The sequence below is a fragment of the Cygnus olor genome, chromosome 3 (assembly GCF_009769625.2).
Source record: "Cygnus olor isolate bCygOlo1 chromosome 3, bCygOlo1.pri.v2, whole genome shotgun sequence".
NCBI classification, from domain to species: domain Eukaryota; kingdom Metazoa; phylum Chordata; class Aves; order Anseriformes; family Anatidae; genus Cygnus; species Cygnus olor.
The window spans coordinates 117,478,392-117,497,593 of NC_049171.1; the positions used below are offsets into that span (position 1 = coordinate 117,478,392).

Consider the following 19,202-nt stretch of genomic DNA (forward strand, 5'->3'; position numbering starts at 1 on the left):
CCGATGAATAGAATAGAAAGAAACTTGGAAAGTTCTTGCCTCCCACTGCAGATCTGACTTTGCTTTTTTGGATAGCCCATGTTAGTATAGTTCCTAGGTAGAAAAATTGGCAGGAATTTGTTGCATGTGTGTTGATTTCCAGGTTTGTACCTTTCTTAGTAAAGCATCCAACTTCTGCCCTTTTTCCAGCCTTCCTTCTCTCCTTCCCCTCGGTGCATTATCATATTTCCACTCCCAGGTGCACCTTTCCCTCTCTCCCCCATGAAGTGCTCTCTGACCTCTGGAGTTTGTTTTCTTGCAACCCACTGCAGGGCTGTTGCTTTCCTCTAGCAAAGTCTGCTCTGTCCCCTGCTAATCTGCCAGTGCCAGTTTGTTTCTTTCCCTGCTACCAGTTGGTCCCCAGCTCCAGCTCGCTGGGGAAGGAGATGACAAACTGTCACTTTCTCAAACACCCTTTCCTCCACCAACTACTCTTAAAGAGGCAGCGGGATAAATGAAATTCAGCATTCGAAGGCTCAACTCTTCCAGAAAATATTCCATCCACAAGTGGGGAGCTTCAAAATCCATTCCTAGCAGTTAATGCTCCATCCTAAATGACATAGCTTTTCAGTAGTGACATGTGCATTGATCTGCATTACAAAAATAAGAGAAATAGCACTTCTTTTCAGCAGCGGATAATTACCAGCATACATCAGGTTCCCTCCTGCTGATACCCACAGGATGGAGGGGATGGGAGTAGGCATTAGGTGGAGAGGATGCGGCCAGTTTACATGCTCAGCCAGATAAATAATATTGATTGGAATTTGTGTAGAGCCCCAGTGACACCCCTTCTTGCTGGTTTCATTAGCCACAGGGGTACATTCGCTACAGTTACGTGATTTCACCCCAATCATGTCTTCCACACAAAGGTGCTAGTTAGGCTATGAGCAGAAGCAAGCTGGAAGCTGAGAGGTTCTTCAGCTCTTATTGGAAAAGATCAGAGCCAGGTGGCCATGGCCCTAGTGGAAGAGCTGGATGAATTATGGGACCGACACATGAGAAACCTTCCCAACCTCCCTCTCTGGAGGGGGGTGCAGGCATCCCAGGGTGAGTGCAAAGCCACCCCCCTTTCACTGCCACTGTTATGCAGACAAATAGTTTGGAGGCTTAGGAGCCAGGGGAGGTCATTCCCAATCAGCTAATTACAGATTTTTGTAGGCTACATGCACCATCAGGGCGAGGGTCTGCATTAAGTGCTCATATGGTCCCCCTCTCCAGGTCTAAGTGCGCAGCTGCTGCCCAGCACAGGTGAATTCAGATGTGCAGAAACTTCTGAGCTCCTCTGCAATGCATCCCCCTCAGGCAAAAGTCACTTCCAATTTCTGTGAGGGAAGGGGTGCCACTCACCGGCTGCCAAATGCTCTGACAGGGGAAGGGCCTTTACTCAGCTCACCTCTCTCTGGGGCAGATGTGTACAGAATCAGCTCTCAGTTGTCATTTTCAGGCTGAACCATCAGTACACAAAAACTTCATTTTCACAGGAGTGCTGGAAAAACTGCAACAAGTAGGGAGAGGGGCTGCGTACGTGGGACTTACCCATTTCTCACTTCATAGTCTGTCATTCTTTAGAGGCAAATAAAGCCCACTGGCAGTGGGACTCAAAGTGCTCTCTGGGTCTAAGCATGCTTCAGTGTGTTAGATCAACTGAATTTCCTCTCATCAGTGAATGCAATCTGCCGTGAGAAAGTTTTACTGTCTCTGAGTCCTTATGAAAACATTCTTAGATAATTGAGCCATTCCCAAACAATTAAGATAACCAGATGTGTCTGTTATTTGTAATTACCTGAACATGAATTCTTTCTTCAAGAACAGTTCCATTTTTGAGCTTTTTGAATTACTCTAGATAATGGATAGGAAGATTAACGCCTCTGAAAAGTAATCTGTGGTATGTACCTAGTGCATCTCATTCTGATGCAAAATCACCTCCCAAAATTGAGTGCTTTGGCTGAAACAATATACGAAATAAACTTTGAAGTTCTGCTGTAGTTGTGGTCTGCAGTGCCCTTGCATGTGAAACCGTGGGGTGAACTTCAGGGTTTAAAGTCTACGAATGACCCACGAATTAGATGCTAAAATGATCACTTCAAGCAGGGAAGATTGCTGAAGGCTTGAAAATGGTTTCACAAACCACTTTGTTAAGTAAGCACAGTTTGAATAAAAGGGCTTTTGCACATGCTGCATTTGCACCTAGAGCTTCTGCAACATTTTCATTTTACAAAGCACCCAGCTTTCACTGCATCACAGCACAGGAGGCAAAGGAGCTCAAAGGATTCCTGATACATTCACAGTTTAAGAAATACACCTCTACATTTAGTCATGTTTTCTTCTGGTGCTTCAGTATTAAGTACCCTCAAAATTGTCATTTTTAGGGCAGTAGCCATGACTTTTTGGTGCAAAACACGTCTTTGAAATATCCCCCCCTCCCCACTTCATCAAACAGAACTTCAGTCAGAACTGGCTTTTCACTCCTGGTGCTGGGGATACATTTGTCCATCCTGTTTCCAAGAATTCTCTTTCTCGGCTGCTTGCTCCCTGATGGGTTTCCCTTCTGCTCTGCCCTCCAGACTGTCCTGCAGACAAGTGTTTCACCTAGACGTTCCCACTTCTCCCCTCTTTGATGAGCTGTTTGGTGGCAGCTCCCTAAATTCAGCCCCTTGGTCCCCTGAGGGACTGAGTCAGTAGTCCTTTCTGCATCAAGGGTTGTAGCTCACTCCTCTGTGCTCATTATTCCTAAATTAGTACCACTACATCTCACAGTCCTTTGCTGAGGTTTACTTTGCTGACTTCCTCTAAATCCCTTCCTCTTGTCCTTGTCCAAGCACTGTCTCCAACTCCAGGCAAAGAGGAGCACTGTTGCAGCTCAGGGTGAAGTTATGTTCACTGACTCCTTCATTCTCTCCAGTGCCGTATACATACCATGATCCTTTTCCAACTATACAGTAAGCTCATACAACTCACCGGTCCAGCAGAATATCCAGACCTGTATTCTTTTCCAGGTTATATTTCCACTGGGTTAATGAGTTGCTTTGGCTCCTGGTATGGGTAAGGAAGTGCCCAGGCTTGCAAAAGGGAGGAAGAAAGTCCAAGAACCATGCTTTTGAGATGCTGATGAGGACAAAGATGTCTTGGTAGGGCTAAAAGTAAGCAGCCATGCTAACAGATCTCCTTAGGTGTGTTGTGTAATTTTTTTCTTTGCCTCTAAAACCAAACTTTTCAATTTGTATTTCTTTCTCTCTCTTTTTTAACAACTGTCAGCTCTACCAGTCTGCTCAATATTTTTCCCAGCTAACTTGCTATTTTTCAACATGCTGTGGAAGTTCTATATCCTATTAGTCATCACAGCTATTATCCTCATCTTTGGTACATATCTTACTGCTCATGTTTTTATCATCTGCTACCTGGGCACTGTAAATAGGAAGGTAGGATGCATCCAAGTACCACGTCTCTTCTCTTCTTTTCCTCTCCTGCTTACACTGCTTTTACCATTCAAGTTGATGGCTCCATCGTTGTCTTCTGTCCTTAAAACTTCCCCTTCTTCTGTATATTTGCTTGTGCTTATTATTTGGTGGTAATACCAGTGGTGACAATGTCACCTCCAATTGTTCCAAGAATTTTTTTTTGGAAAAAAAAAAGGAAAGAAAAATTCTCGCCTGGTGCTCTACCAACACTTGATGACTGGTGAGTTCAGTGTAGGTGTTTTTCTTTTTTTTTTCCTTGAAGCTCATTCAAACCTTCTCTCTTTCTCTTGACAATTTTGCCCTGGGCACTGTTACCTTTGTTGTCCCAAAGGAATATCCTAGGATCTGTTAGTCATGTATGTATCAACTGAGACTTCTGTCACCATTTCCCAGCCTGCTGAGGGCTTAAAAATCACAGCATTGACTTGGCGCTGAAAATAGGTGGGCCTTAAAGATGGGGAGGAAGACTAGTGAAAAATGCTTATTTTTTTTACTCCTGCTAACTAGTTAGAAGGTCTACTCAGCCTGAGCTAAGCTTCATCCACTCTACTGGGTACAGTGAGTTATGACAACTTTGCCCAGGTATGAAGAGTACATGGTAGAAATACATAGTCATTAAAAAGCCACCTCGTTTGTCCCCCCAAAAGTGAAAGGCATCGTTTTATTGGTACTTGGGAGGAACTGGTGTTTTCAGGTAGGTCTGAACACCTTTCATCCTTGGCAAATGTAAAGCAGGATTTCTGATAAAGGGAGGCACTTTACTGCTGGTTTCTTCCCCAGGTTCCTTCAGGCTGGATTCTCCTGAATCAGACATCCTTTTTAGGTCCATGGGAGTATTCCTCATCTGGATGGCCAAAAAGCACATTGGTAGCAAAGGGCATTAAGGAATTGGGCGTATTTTCCAAGAGCCCCATGTTTTATTGCATCCTTGTCTCCTGGCTTCCTGTGGCTTTCCCAGGTCTGTTTGACTCCCACCTCTCCAAGTCCCATCTGTGCTTTAATAGAAATGCTTTAAAGCATTTCTCAGAGCCCATAGTACCACAAGTTACTGGTGTCATTGACTGTCTGCTTGTTAGGTAGGCAGGCCTAAATTTATCAGATCAGTGAATGCATTCTGTAGTACAGGAAGTAGCGTGCACCTTTCTTTTGTATGGTCATTTTGTTGGGTAGCCTGTAGGTTCATGTGTCAATCTTTTGAGCTGAACTACGTACTGATAGGATAAGGAGGAGTCTTTTTTTGAGCAAACCGTGTGCTTAAGTTTACTTTCTGGTGAACTAAGACTTTACAAAGATTGGCTTAGGAATTCAGGAGTGGCTCGAAGACCTATAATGAAATAGAGAATTACAAGAAAGGATTTAATGTTAATAGCATTGTGTGTGAGAGTGAGAGGGAAAAGTCTGAAGTCTAGTCACATGGAACCAAAATACAAGAGAAGGGAGCCAGAGTTACAAGATAATTGTGCTAGGCTAAAAAGGTTGCAACAAAATGCAATGAAGAAAAAAAAAAAAAGGCAAGACAAAAGCATGAAGCACAAAGCAGGCTACCAGTCAAGTGTTTGTTTGGATTACTTATACTTGGTACTGGTGCAAGAATGAAGTGTAAAGGGGAAGGAAAGGAAATCAGTATTGGGAGCCGAAAATTATTTGTCTAACTAATAGAGTTGCTTTTCTTCACCTTTCTTGGAGTTTTTGTTAAAATCTGTGACTGGGTTTATTTCCCAAGGGTTTCTAAGTACCTCTTTGTACTAATGATAAATCAGACATTGTAGCGCTATGGTGAGTAATGCAAAAGGTGTGGCTGGAGGTGCCTAGAAAAACAAATCCAAGGAATACAGATCTGTATCAAAATCTAAATGTTTTGTCAGATGCAAGCTGGTCTCAGGAAATTCAGTCCTCCGAAGAGTGCTTCTAGAGAAGCACTAGGGGGTTTGGAAGGGCTGTGAAAACTGCTTCAGACCTGGGGCTTTCCATTGCCAGGTAACTCCAGTCTTGCAGACTGCTCATGCAGCGTTTTCCCTTTCTCTGCCTGACAGTCCCCACAGATATAAAATGGTAGTTACAGACCCTAACTCATAAATGCATGTTGCAATTAACTGCCTGTTATTTCCAAATGTGTAGAGGCATGAGTGGGAGAGGCACAGCAGGGCTGAGCCAGGGGTGGCTGAGGACAGCTCTGGCAGCAGGGGGTACTGCTGAGACCCTTCACAAACAGTATTCAGACCTGTTTACCCAGCCTGCCCTCATCACAAATCTTGTATTTCTAAATGAATATTTTAAGCGAAGGGAATTGTGTAGATTGTTAGAGTAGCTTATTAGGTTTTAAAAATTCATGTTTTCTAAATTCCCAGTATTATTTTCCCTTTGCTTTAAAGGAAAAAAAAAGGGGAGGGGGATCTATTTTCAATAAGGGCTTAATTGTCTGTTTCATTTGGAAAGTGCTCTGAATTGAAACTCCCCTCTCCACAATGCTACCTGAGTACTTCACAATTTTCTTCTTTTGAAGTATCTGTTTTACAGTTTGTCTCACTTTCAAGCTGTTAGCTAGAACTGGACATTTGCAGCCAGATGGAGGCATTTAAACTAAGTATCATGCTATGGATGTGTCAGGCTCCAATATTCATTAGGGGCTGTGCTGATGTTAAACACTCCTGAACATCAAAATGAAGCTAAGGGCAAGGCTCTGCTCATGCCACTTTAGCCATCTAAAGGCTAAGCTGCTTCTTTAATCACTGTGACATTGCCAAAGGGAGATCTATCAAAGAGAAATCTATCTATCTCACCAATCTTAGGCATTTTTGGACAGGACATGTCTCCCTCTGGGATTGCCCGGCGCATGCTGTTAATGATGGGCTTGGACTGGATGCCTTCCTTACTCAGCTCAAGCCATGTGAGAGGATGCCCAAGCCACAGAGGTTAGATCTCCAGCTGTTGGCTTAGTGCGTTACATTGGCTGAACTGGTCTCAAATTTCAAGAAACAGAGTCTGGAAGAAAGATGGGAGTCAAATGAGCAGAGGCTGTGTGAAGGTGCCCAAAGTGAAGGTTAGGAACACTTGCTCTGAATTGCTAAGCTCATTCAGAAAGCTATCTAATTTGGAATAAAAATCCTTTGTGCTGAGACATACACATGTTGACTATGAGATGGGCAGCTGCTGCACAAGGCAATCATATTTTTAACGTACTCTGAATTTTAGAATAAGAGTTTCTCAACTCATAAAAAAGTTGCAACAAAAATATACCCCTTTTATTTTTAAAACAAGGGCTCACTGCATGTGACTGCTTGGATTATATCGCACTATACTATACGAGCTAAAGCAAAGGGCATTAACATTACCCTATTAAATGTAGGCCTGCAAGTCAGATAAGTATATTTCACTGAATTTCACATTGCATCTTCCTAATGACCTTACCTCTCTGTCTGGGAGATGCCTGGACTAAGAGCAACATTTTTTTTTTCTTTAAGTTTCTGGAGAAACATATATATCCATCAATAAAAAATATGCTTTACCTGGAGTATTTTTGGATACAGAAATTTGGTCTTCTATCCTATTTTATTAACTGTCTTGAAACATAGTTTTGGTGTACACTTAGTGGCTTTTAATGATATGGCAAATGGGGCCATAGGTGGTAAGGACAGCCGTCTGAATCCGGCAGAGTTTTACAGTAAGGGACAATAATGAATGTGAGTGATAAATCAATTAAATGACAGATAACTCACCTGCTCACCAAAAACTCAAAAGCCACTCCGTTGGAGCTGCTGTAAGTCCATGACAGAGTCGATGCCCTGGAAACACCGTGTTGTGCAAGCACACAAAAATACCAGCAGTGGAAGATAATTCAGGAGATTAAAACCCCTCTGCTGTTACTATCAGTACTCGGGTACGTTGCAGAAATACCCCTTCTCATGTTGCTTAAAAACTGTCCAGAACACACAAAAATGATCTGTCTGTTAAAAGGGAGAAAATAGTGTGTGGTAGAGAAAGATGAAGGATGTGCATAAAAATACATTGAAGATGCTTCTGATTGAAATGTGAAATACGACTTCTTTTTATTTTTGATGCTGCAAAGTGCAGTATTTGCAGCGGCGGCAAGGCTGTGAGAGGGTTGTTTTTCTATTAAGGGTAAATAAAATGAGGGTAAAATTTTTAAGTTGAGGAATTCTCTGCTGCTAGAAGGCAAATTACTACATGCACTACTACAAAAGAGCAGGGGTAAACAATACAATATGCTGTGAATTGCAGATGCGTGTGCAGTAATGCCGTGAATACATTAACTTCCCGCGTTGTCAAGGCAAGTGACAACGGCTGACTGAAATCCAGAAAGGAGCTACTGTCACCGTGGCGCTCGCCCAGGCAAAGTCACATCAGTCCTAATAACAAAGTCTATTCTGTTTACATCTGACATGGTGATCGAGAGGCTCTCGTTTGGGGAGTTTTATTTATTTTGACCCAGGGAAGTCCACCGAGCTGCTCAATCAGGCTCCAGCCTCCTGCCACAGCAATTAGACAAACTCATCCACACTGTGGCTGAAGGATTCATCAGTAGGACTGAGTTTTTTGCACCTCCCTTTCCTGCTAACTTTTTTTTCTTTGTGGCATACTTCCCTGTAGAAAGAGCAAAAAGAAAATCGCAGGAGTAAATAAAAAAAGCTTTTTTCCTGCTGTGCCCCAGATGCTCTGGTCATTAGTGAGGAAAGGTTATTCCATAGGGGCGCTAAGTCACGAAGTCTGGAGTTTGGTGCCTACAACTGTGCACCAAGCTGTGCAGAAGAGGGATGGCGCAGTCCCAAGTTGTTCATTCCTTGTGCTGTGCATGGCCCCAGGAAAACCCTTGGAAGGCTAGATCAGTAGATTTAGTCTGTGTCCTAGTTTGATTAAGGTAGGTCTCCATGGGACTTACCGTGTACTGAAGATGTCCAAGGCAGGAAGGTAAACATCCCATTGTACTGGGTTTGATGAAAGAAAATCCTGGAAAACGTTAAACGTGTCTAAGAAAACTGCCAGAGGCAGATTATAGGTCTGAATTAAAATGCAGACAAGATTCATTAAATTGTTGACCCTGCCCCCTCCAAAAAAAAGTCAGGTTGCCATCTTAAATTGACAGCATTAGAGACAAATTATGTGCACTGATTAATAAGTGTGGGCTAAATGATAGCTTGGGGAGGGGGTGGAGTGCAGTGGGAATGGGAGCGAGGGCAGGAGCGGAGGAGGTGAATCCATCCTGCCTGCTGGAGTGGGGCAGCACTGAGGGGCGAGGGGCCAGCGGCACTGGGGATGCAGAGGGGGGTGAAGGCCAGTCTTTGGAGGGCACATGGACCCCTGGGACAGCAGCGGTGGGGATCAGCGGTGAGCTCAGGAACAATGTTATCCCTTTTCTTTGGCGTATTGGGAATTTTTCATTAAAAAAAAAGAAGGATGAACAAAAAACCAAAACCGAATCCCTGTAGGGGTTAGATCTAAGCAAATTAAATAAGAAAGGTATGGTAAGTAACAGACTTGAGAAGCCAATTTCCATCACACTGGGAAAAAAAATACTGACCATTTTACCATTCTGGACAAAAAAGGGGAAAGCTCGTATAGCAGTATGTACATTACTCACAAGACATAATTCAGTGGAAATACTATGAGTGGTACATAAATAGCAAAATGAATGTTATTAGCATGTTAATTTCACTAACCCTTTAACCTATTGATTAGCCAAACAGAAGGAAACAGCATCTTTTCATGTGCTTTTTTTTTTTCCCCTGCCTTTCATGTAATTGGATTCAAATTCACATCTGTAGCTACTAAACCAATGTTTTCAACCTTTCTTCTACACCTCCCCACCCCCAACTGTTTAACCTCCCATCTCCAGCTCTGGCATAAATGTAAGCCTTTATTTGTGAATATTCCGATAAGCACTTTGCCTCCAACTATATTGTTCAAGTACCAGCATCATTGTTACAGCTGTAATTGTTACTATCAAGACACAGTTCTTTGTAATTAGAAAGTCAAGATGGTATTCAGCAGTATGGCAGCACAGATTCTCATTTGTTAGGCTATTAGAAAAAAATGTTTACAGAGAAAACAGTGTCATTGTTTAGTGCTCTTAATTGACCATCTGCCTGGTAAAGAAATGTCCAAAGAAGGATAAATAAGGCTATAGTACACTTATTTATTTATTTTCTTTGTGCAATGAGTAAATTAGGAAAAGCAACAGCAGATCCAAACTAGACAAGACATTGCTAAATCAGGCTGCAAGTGAAATCATGTCATGAATACATTAACTTTTATTTCTCTCAGTGTCAAGACTTGTGTCTGCATCTTCCTCAAAGTTTGTTGGGAAGAAAAAGGAGGCCAGATCTTGGTGGGCACTGCGGAGTTGACAGCATTCATCTTTTAACAAAGTCAAGCATATGCTGCTTTGAGTGCAGCATCTTTGCATGCTCAATGACGTGTTTAATGTCACCTTTCCCACTGTAAATCATCCCTGAGTAAATCCACAAGGGAGAGTGGTACTAGGAATTAAGCAGGAGAGAAATAAAATTCATGACCATGTGGTTCTATCTCAGGGAATTTGGTACGTATTGACAAGAGAGATTCACACCTGACGGGGCCGAGAGCTAATTTGTAGTAGGGCTGTTTATCTTCTGCCTGAAGGGAATGCTTTTTCATATTTCATGTGCATTTTCTGCATCTCCATGTGTGTATGTTTGTGATTTAACATAGCTAAGGGTACATCTGGTTTTGCTGCTTGGGAAAAATGTAGTTTCAAATTTCGGGCTAATCTAAAATTCTGTTCTGTTCCTATGAAAAAGTAAAGAAGGGGCAGTTAGGTGCTCAAAAACCGAATTCAGTGTTTTCATTGTACAAGGCCTTGTCTTAGGTAGGGAGCATTTGAACTGTTCTTGCAGCATTTGTTTACAGCTTTGAAATGAGAAACGAAAAAAAAAAAAAGTATTACCATGCTAAACCAATATGGTAAATGACCAAACTGATCTTCTTTACTATTTGTCTTCCTACATTCCAGGTGGAAATAATCCAGTACATTTATATGTTGATTTATTACAGTGTAGAGCAGAAGGAAAAAAATGAAAGAGGGAAGCAATAGAAGAAGAAGAAAAAAAAAAGGAAAAAGAAGAATGAACTAAAAAAGTAAAAATTACATTTAAAAATAATAATCTCTCAAAACTTTGCTTTCCAGTTTCAATAGGCACCAAGAGGGCTGTGTAAGGGGAGCCCTGGTTCTGCCTCCTCCATGGCTGCTGCAACATCTGCACAGAGGTGCAGCTGCTCCTCGGGTGGTGACAGCCTGACAGCAACCAGGACCCTTGCAACGATTAGCAGTGTGACGATGATGACGGTGTCCTGGTAGGTAAAATTTCCCAATACTTAAAAAATTAACAGTGTTTTAGCAATCTGTTCTTACAGTGACAAATGCACTAATGACTCACAAGGGCATTTTCTTTTCATAAAAACACTTGCTTCTTGATGCCTTCTCCTTATTCCTCAGGTGCATCCCTTGTCCATTTGTTCCCAATCTAAATGTCCTTTTTTTTCCATCTCCCCTGACTCCAGCACTAAATACTGACCATAATCATTTTCATTGCTTTTTTCCTCCTTCAGTACTTTTGTGCACAGCCTCTTTTTGAGTTCTGAGGGAGTACATCAAAATCTTGGTTTCTGCCTGATTGCTTTTGAGAAGGGGTGATAGCTAATGGAGTCTAGCTATCATTTGTCTTAAAAACACCAACATGTAATATGTTGCTTCTAAATATAAAATTGTCTTTCCCTCCCATTTCTGGATATCTTTCATTAGTGCCAACTGCATCTTTTCAGAGAGCAATGACCGACCTTTTTACTAATTTTTTTCCTTCCAGTACAGCATATTATAACTTCCATCAGCACGTGTAGGAAGGTGACAAGTGCATAGGGCTTTCAGGGTACTGCATGTATTTCCTGAGCTAAAGGCACTCAAATTTATGAGGTGCAAGATCTTTCTTCTGTATCTTCTAAACCGGAACCAAGGGATGTAGACACCCAACCCTACCAAGACAGAAAAGCCTGTCCAGATAGCCTCCTGCTCACACATTCTGCCAAGGACTGACATCTCCATACATACTGTATATTTCACTTAGTGCTGTTTCTGTTTTGGTAGTGGTACAACAACGACATCTTGAAGGTGCTTTTATAAACCGCATCTGTATCTGTTTTCCTGGCACCGGAGGTTTGTGCTAGTACCTGTATGTCAGCATGTTCCTTGCTAGGCTGGGTGCTCGTACGTGGTGCTTTGTGTCTGCGTTTTGTCTGCGTGTGCTGTAGAGTACCAAGTAGAGTAAGTGGCTCAGATCTGATTGACACCAGTAGTTTTAAGCTCATGCATGTCTAGCTACTTGTTCAATTTGTTTAGTCCAGTGGTCTCCTTTATTAGGAGCCTTAGGGTTTTTCTTTTGATTTGGCAGGATGATTATAATGAGAGCTCCTTAGTGCTACTACACCAGGGTATCTGCCCACTTGTTCTCAGCCTCTGCTGTATAGCTTGTGATTAATGTAAAACAGTCAGATGCCCTTCAGATCATTTGAATTTGGGGATTCTATTATAAACACCAAAAGCATGCCGACCGCACAAAGCCCTCGGTGGTACCAATTAAAGACAGCGTTGTTCAGAGTTGGCACTTCTCATGCTGCTACCTTTTCTTTTTTTTTTTTTTTCTTTTCTTTGCATGGCAAATCTTTTCCATGGCAGTGGTGGCCTCTGTATCACCGTGCACCTGTGCCATACTCCAGCCCCAGGGCGTGACTTCCTTGGCTGGTCAGGAAACTTCTTGCTTTCCTCTCTTGCTGCCCAATTTCTGTCCCTCTGAGTTAGCCTCTCACCTGGCCAGCTGTGAGCAATGAGATTTGGGTACAATACCTCTTCATGTCATCGCACAGGGACGGGGAGTATTGCTTGGACTGCCCATAGCAGAAAGTCCATGGTGTCCCCTTCTCGGTGTTTGGTGGCTCCGGGCTGCCACCATGGATCATCTGACAAATTTCATAGAAAGACCCCAACCCCAGCTTATTGACATTATCTTTTTATTCCAGTCAGTATTCCAATTATTCCTTGAATGTCATGAGTGAAGAGTTGGACTGTTCACAAAGTGTCCAGTGTTAAATCCTATTTACATGCAAAAGTTGTGCCAGTTTACTCTGAGGTTAAATTAGTGCAACCCCTTCTGCGAGGATTCTTCTAAACTAATGAGAATGACCTCCCATAATTTCTTTAATTAAAGAACAACAACAACCTAAATCAAGATAAAACATGCTTCATATTAAATAAGGTTGGCCAAGCAAATGGTTTTGCATTGCTTGAAATGCTGACTACACTTTTAGCACTGACTGAATTACACGAGTGCTTTGGGCACAGCAAGTCTCAGGTCTGGTTTCTGAGCTGCAGGATTGGTCAGGCAGCTGCAGCAGTGGAGGTGGGTGCATTACACCTGACCCCACAGAAGTCAACAGCGGTTATTTCTCTGCCTTTGAGGTGGCCAAAGTTTCTCTCCACTGTACACATTTTGTGTCAAATCCCACTTCTAATATCTCACAAACTCATATAAAGTGTCTGGATCAAGACAAAGCTTTATTTTTCATGAAAGCTACTCGCCCCCTTCCCACCCCTGCTGTGTTTGTCAGAAAGGAATAAAATTGCACCATACAAGAACAGAGAGAAAAATCTTTTATTTCTGAAATCTTACTTTCCGAAGACAAGCTTTTTTTTTTTTTTTCTTGCATAAGGCTCCCCATAAATCTGGGGTCTCGTAACTTTGATCTATTCACCCTCCATCTAAAAAATATACTCCAATCACAATTCTTACATAATGGACTATAAGGAATTGAAGAACCCTAGCATAAGAAAAAAAAACAGTCCTGATCTCTTATTTCTCTGCTAATTTCTGCCAAAACCTGATCTTAAAAAGCAACTTTGACGATACTTTCAGTTGAGAAGGTGATGGCTAGTCTCCTTCCTTTCACTGCTGATTCAGGAAACCACTGAGAACAGAAGTAGTGTTGTTTTCCACCACTACCACCAATCTCATCACAAATCTTATGACTTATAAAGTATCTCAAGATACCCTCTTCTAATCCAGCTGTTTTCTAAGTCTGTCCTGAGAGATGATTATTCAGCTGCTTTTCACAGACCCAAGCCCTTCACTTGCTCAAAGCAACTGTTTGCATAGGGGTAGGACTCCCCCATCAGTGTTTAGAGCCTCCTGGAAAGGGCTCATGTCCAGCAAAGCTGACCAGAAAAGTTGTCCCGTGAGCTACGGGACGTCACTGGTGTTTGCTGTGTCCGTGTCTTACTGTTAAGAGAACCTTATAAACCTAATCGCTGATTAATCCTAGCAGAAAATGTGGGCAAAGCTGGAATGTGATTTTCTTCTCAATCAATATTATGGAACTCTCCACCAATCTTTAATAATGTTTTATTCATAGATGAAAAGGTACGAGGGTCCCAGTATATTATAGTCATTCATGTTTAGACCTGTAAATGAACCCAAAAAGAATCGCAGTATTTTGTTGCCTGCTACATGTAGAGTATACATTCAGCTCACTCATATATAAATTCAAGATAAACTGCATTTAATCCCATTAAGCATTAAAATGTAAGCAAACAAATCGACTAGCAAAATATAGTGGGATGGCAGAAAAAGAAAATAAACTCAGAAAATAATTGGTTCTAAGGAAGTTAGTGAAAGTTTGTAGTATGTGTTTTATATGAATAGAGTTCAGAAGAGATTATTTTTTTGAAGTGTTACTCACAAATCTCCCATATCCACAATAGATCTTTTGTTAACTGTACCTGCACATTTATTGTGTATGACAGCCTAATAAAATGAAGTCATTTTAATAAACATTGTATCAGAATATCCTATCTTCTGTGTGGCAATGTGAATTTCCACTACTGAAGGAAACATTTAACATTCTCACCATTTTAATACTTTTAATAAATATTTGCAATTCCTGTGGTAATGCATAATGGCAGAAAAATGCATTGCCTCCAAAATTTATGTGGCTGCTGGCAGGTGGCCATTTTCCAATTTTCTGTCTCACTAATATACATTTATTATGTATTTCTAAGGGTTTTTTTTCAGTACTTGGCTTGCCATAAAATTGCTATTTCTCTTACAAGAGAAAGCACTTGCAACAAAGAAATTCCAATTGGACCTAAAACTGACAAATGGACATCTACTGGCCAAGCCAGAGAAGAAAAGCATTTGCCCAACATTCGTTTCAGTTTGATCCCTTCCCATCAGCCAAAGCCACTATACATTTGGATCAGAGACTCATATTCCAAACTGATAACAAGTATCAGTTCTCGCTTAGTAATATTTTCTGAAGTGTGACATTGCATTGCATCATGTACTGCATGACATGACATGAAATAACATACCTTTACATGATGGGTTATGACATAAGGAAGCAGGATGTAAGTTAATATTATGCTTTACATTTTTACATTTTGTGTGTTTTTTTTGTTTGTTTTTTTGTGTTTTTTTTTTTTTCTTTCTTTTTTTTTCCTAAATTGCTGGATCAGGGCATATAACGAGCTGCAAGTGGGCTCTTATATGCTGGCTTTATACAACAGCCATCATTATGGTATCTGAGCATCCACCAGCAGATAATTAAGCCTCTATTGACAGCTGAAATCCTTGAATCTTTCAATAAGCACATATCGTTCTCTATATTTTAGTAGTAGTATTCATTTGAAGAGCAAGGGAGCAGTGACTCTCTAAGTACGAAGCATAAACAGACAGGCAATAAGAAGTGGTAAAACTACTAAAATGACATATACTTATCCTCTAAATGGAAGGAAACTGGTTTTGTAAAACTCTTTATTGCATTCATAACAAAGCAGGAGATATCCTATATCACAGTGCATGTGCTTCTTGAAGATCCTTTCTGGTAGCAAATGATGTTCACCGAGTGCGATTTGTTATCAGAGAGCTATTTATGATGGCCAAGATAGAAGGGCACTGAATAAATATCTATAGCTCTCAGGAACTGAAACATGATGGTGTACTAGATGGAAAGAAGTATCTCAAATAAGCAGAGGAACAGAACCTCCCAACCAAAAGTGATGGTGAATTCAGGAACTTTTTCTTTTGTTTGTTTGTGTGGATTTTGTTATTGTTTTTTTTTGTTTGTTTGTTTTTCTTTTTATTTTTCCCAAAGCTATGAAGCAACATGATAATCCAAATTAATTAAATACTGTAATGGAAAGGAAAAGATTGCTGTGTGCTTAAGCAGGAAGTAGTGGTGTGTTTTGTATTGTTTTTTTTCTTAATGTGCTCGAGTGGTTTCTTTTATTCCTAAGAGCTATGTAAAGCAAGACCAACTAGGAAGCCTTTTTAGACTTCCCTGCCAATGAAGCCTAGGGCACATTAGCATTGTTACTTTCTATTGTTGCTGATACACAAAGCAACATGGAACCACTAAAAGAGTCTGATTCTGTTGAGAGGACCTAATATGTGCAGCATTGTGGAAACGAAACAGACTTCCAGAAGTTCTGAGCACCTGCTGTTTCTAACAACTTCAGAAAGAAAATATGTTTATTGTGCCCGGGCATCAGGAAGGTGTTGTTTCAGGGCCTGATAGCTAAAGCCCTGTTGGTATCTTGGTGCCCTGGGAAGTATTTCTGCAATAGGATACAGCACAGCTTATTGACCATGTGGGTGACATGCACAGAAATTAAAGATCGATGGCTGACTTGTAATGAATTAGGAGTTAAAGGTACAGAGTGTTTTTCTTATATATAATTTATATTTATCTGCTGTCAGCCAGCATTCAACTTACCCTGGCTCTATTCCAAGTATGCATTAGCATTACTGCAATTAGTGTGAGAAAAATTAGGTTTCTTCAACCTGTATTTCAGTAGGACTTTAGGACCTCTGCAGCAGGTGACAAGATTTCTTGCCAAGACGCACAAATAGATGGACCATTATTAAGACTGATTTTGATGCTGATTTGTGCTCTTCCTCTTCTCCATCTATTATTTTTCTTTGATTAAACTAATTCCTGAAATGATAAATACAGTCTCCTCAGCAAAGGGGAAGGACTTGCCTGTGTCTGTGCTCACAACATCAGGAGAGGTAGATTTACCTCATCAGATATTAGTAAATATGCTAAAAAAAAGAACTTTTTGGCCGTTAAGAAGTAAGTGACAAAAATACAGCTGTTTTGCACCTTCCACGTACAAGGGGATTTCTTGAAGTTTCTAACACTGGGGAGCACAATCCTGCCTTGCTGCTGGTGCATCTTGTGTGGTGGCAGGAGAGGTGCAAGTTGGGGGCACTTTTGAAAAATCCCCATGGACACAGCAGTGACCACCGAGTCTTTCTGCAAAGTATTACTGCATCTTCAGTGCCCAGTTTGAAAAAAGGGACCCACGCCAGTCCCCACCAAGCTGTTTTCTTTCCCAGGTGCAGGGCTTGCAGATAAATGTATTCATGTCAGTGGTAGGTATAGCTGGGCTGGTATTAGCTGAACCTACAGCAGCTCAGTGAAGCTTAGCAGGCTCAGCTAGGTGATGGCATTGGAAAAACAACACACCACCATTTGCTTTGATGAGAGCAAGGAATAATTACTGTGGCTAAAAACTCAGTTTTTCGCTGTTAGGCCTGACAGAGTGTATTTGCTGGGAAGTTGCAGATGGAGTTAGATTACTGGTTGGCATTTGACTGTGATTCATAGAGCAATAGATACTACAGAGGGTCTAGTTAGGAAAAATGTAATAGCTGCTGCGGCACACAGGCTGCATGTAAGTTAATCCACTGCCATCCTTCTTTATCTTAGTAAGACACCACATTCATGTTTTCACCAAAGCAGCAAACTTGAGTTTTCATTACGTGAACTACTGTTGCGTCTTGGCATGGCGTGCTCTCCAAGAGCACATCTTTTGAGAGTGGTGAGAGGGTCTCTTTCTCTTTCTCTGAACCACGAAAGAAGACTAGAAACTGTTAGCTGAGAAATAGGGCTGGCTACTGTACAAGAGGTTAAATCTCTAATTTGCTGGGAGATTATGGGCAAATCATAGAATCATAAAATGGTTTCATTACTTCATTGCTTTATTGTTTGTATTTTTTTTCCTTTACTTGACCTATGTTGGCCCTAGTTCAGGAAAGAATCGCAATTTGGAAAAGTGCTATTGGACTTAATACAAATGTCTTGGTGCTTTCCTGAATAACTCCTGCAGATATTGAAGAGTTGAATATGTAGAAGAGTAAATGTATGTTTTTCACTAATGATCATGGACATACTCCAGGACTAGGATTGCAGTTTGGAAGAGATCAGGTAGAAATTTTCTTATGTTTTTTTTTTTTTTCAAATCAAAATTAATTGTCTAATTCTTTTCCTCAAAAAGCATCTCTCTTTTTTTGAAACTAATTCAGCTGAAAACGATGAGAATTTGGTTAAAACTTTTCATTTTTCCACCAGAATCTCTTGGCTGTCTAAAAAATTATGGCAGTCAGTAGTACCTGTCCAAAAAGATAAATATTGTTAATAAATACTATTATATAATAATATAAATAATCTCTCATATATATTCACTTCATGCATATTCACTTATATATAATTCATACACTAAATAAGCAATCAAATTAATAATAAATTGCCATATAATGTTATAATTTTATTAATGTTTATGATTTTATAATAATATCGTATAATTTTATATACATATATAATTAGCATTAGGGATTTAGGAGAAAAAATGTCATAATTCTTCTTTGCACTGGGCAATTTTCAGATACTGGGCTGAACAGATGAAGTCCCCTTCTAACTCGTCCTCTGTCACTGAAGTCAATGGCAAAGTGCAGCTCAGAAATTTGCTTATGAATTCTCTGTTACTAGATGGTAGACTTTTCTACATACTTTTTTTTTTAATCTAATTGATTTCTTCTTCCTGAATTTACAGCCATGCTGCCTTTTTAGCACTGCATTGTGGACTTGCTTTCATTTAATATTTTGTTGTGATTAATCCCTCTCACACTAGAGAACTGTCTGTGCTTCGTTTCCAGTTATTTTATTAAGTGGAGGCTACATCATTAAGTTTTTCTGGTGCATATGTTCAATGCTCGTTGATAAGAACCGTATATTTGAAGAAATGGAGAAAAGTAGATTAAAGATTTCCTGTCCCCTCATGGCTGGCCTTCTCCTAGATGAAATGAAGAATTTGTGAGAAGAATGCAATTGGGTGATACAATCATTTCTCTATGGGTAGGCTAACTCTATCAGTGGTCTGAATCTTAGCATCTTTTGATAATGATTTTCTTGCAAGAAGAAATCACGTGTACATATTTCTTACCCTGGTGCACAGATGCTGTTTCCTTAGCAATGGACTGTAGATTATGGTCCAACTCTGCTGAGTCAGTTGTCAAAGTACAGTACCCAAGGATAGACATTTTTTGGGGGTGCATTAGTTTTTTTGAATCAAGATGCTCTCTGAAAGGGAGCCCACTGCAAGTTTTAATCTTGCAGCACAATGATTGCCTCAGATATAAATAGCAGGTAGATGTAAGGAAAACGAAAGAGATCATTAAACAAACAAACAGCACTTTGCACAGATGGTGCACCTGAGTCCTGAACCTGATCATCATTTAAACTTGTGATGCTGCTGCATTGTAGTTCCTCCGCTCTTCTGAACCCCCAGCCCCAAACTTGCAAGGGAGGATGTGTGTTCTTCCC

The 19,202-nt window shown here is 40.7% G+C and overlaps 1 long non-coding RNA gene across 3 annotated transcripts in view; it reads left to right on the plus strand.

The window, feature by feature from the left end:
- LOC121067126 overlaps positions 1 to 19,202 on the plus strand; it is a 54,087-nt gene that overhangs the window by 18,508 nt on the left and 16,377 nt on the right. For all 3 annotated transcript variants that reach the window (XR_005818112.1, XR_005818113.1, XR_005818111.1), the window contains exons 4-5: positions 3,036 to 3,179; positions 10,678 to 10,844. This is a non-coding gene — a long non-coding RNA (uncharacterized LOC121067126). The remainder of the gene's footprint in view (positions 1 to 3,035; positions 3,180 to 10,677; positions 10,845 to 19,202) is intronic.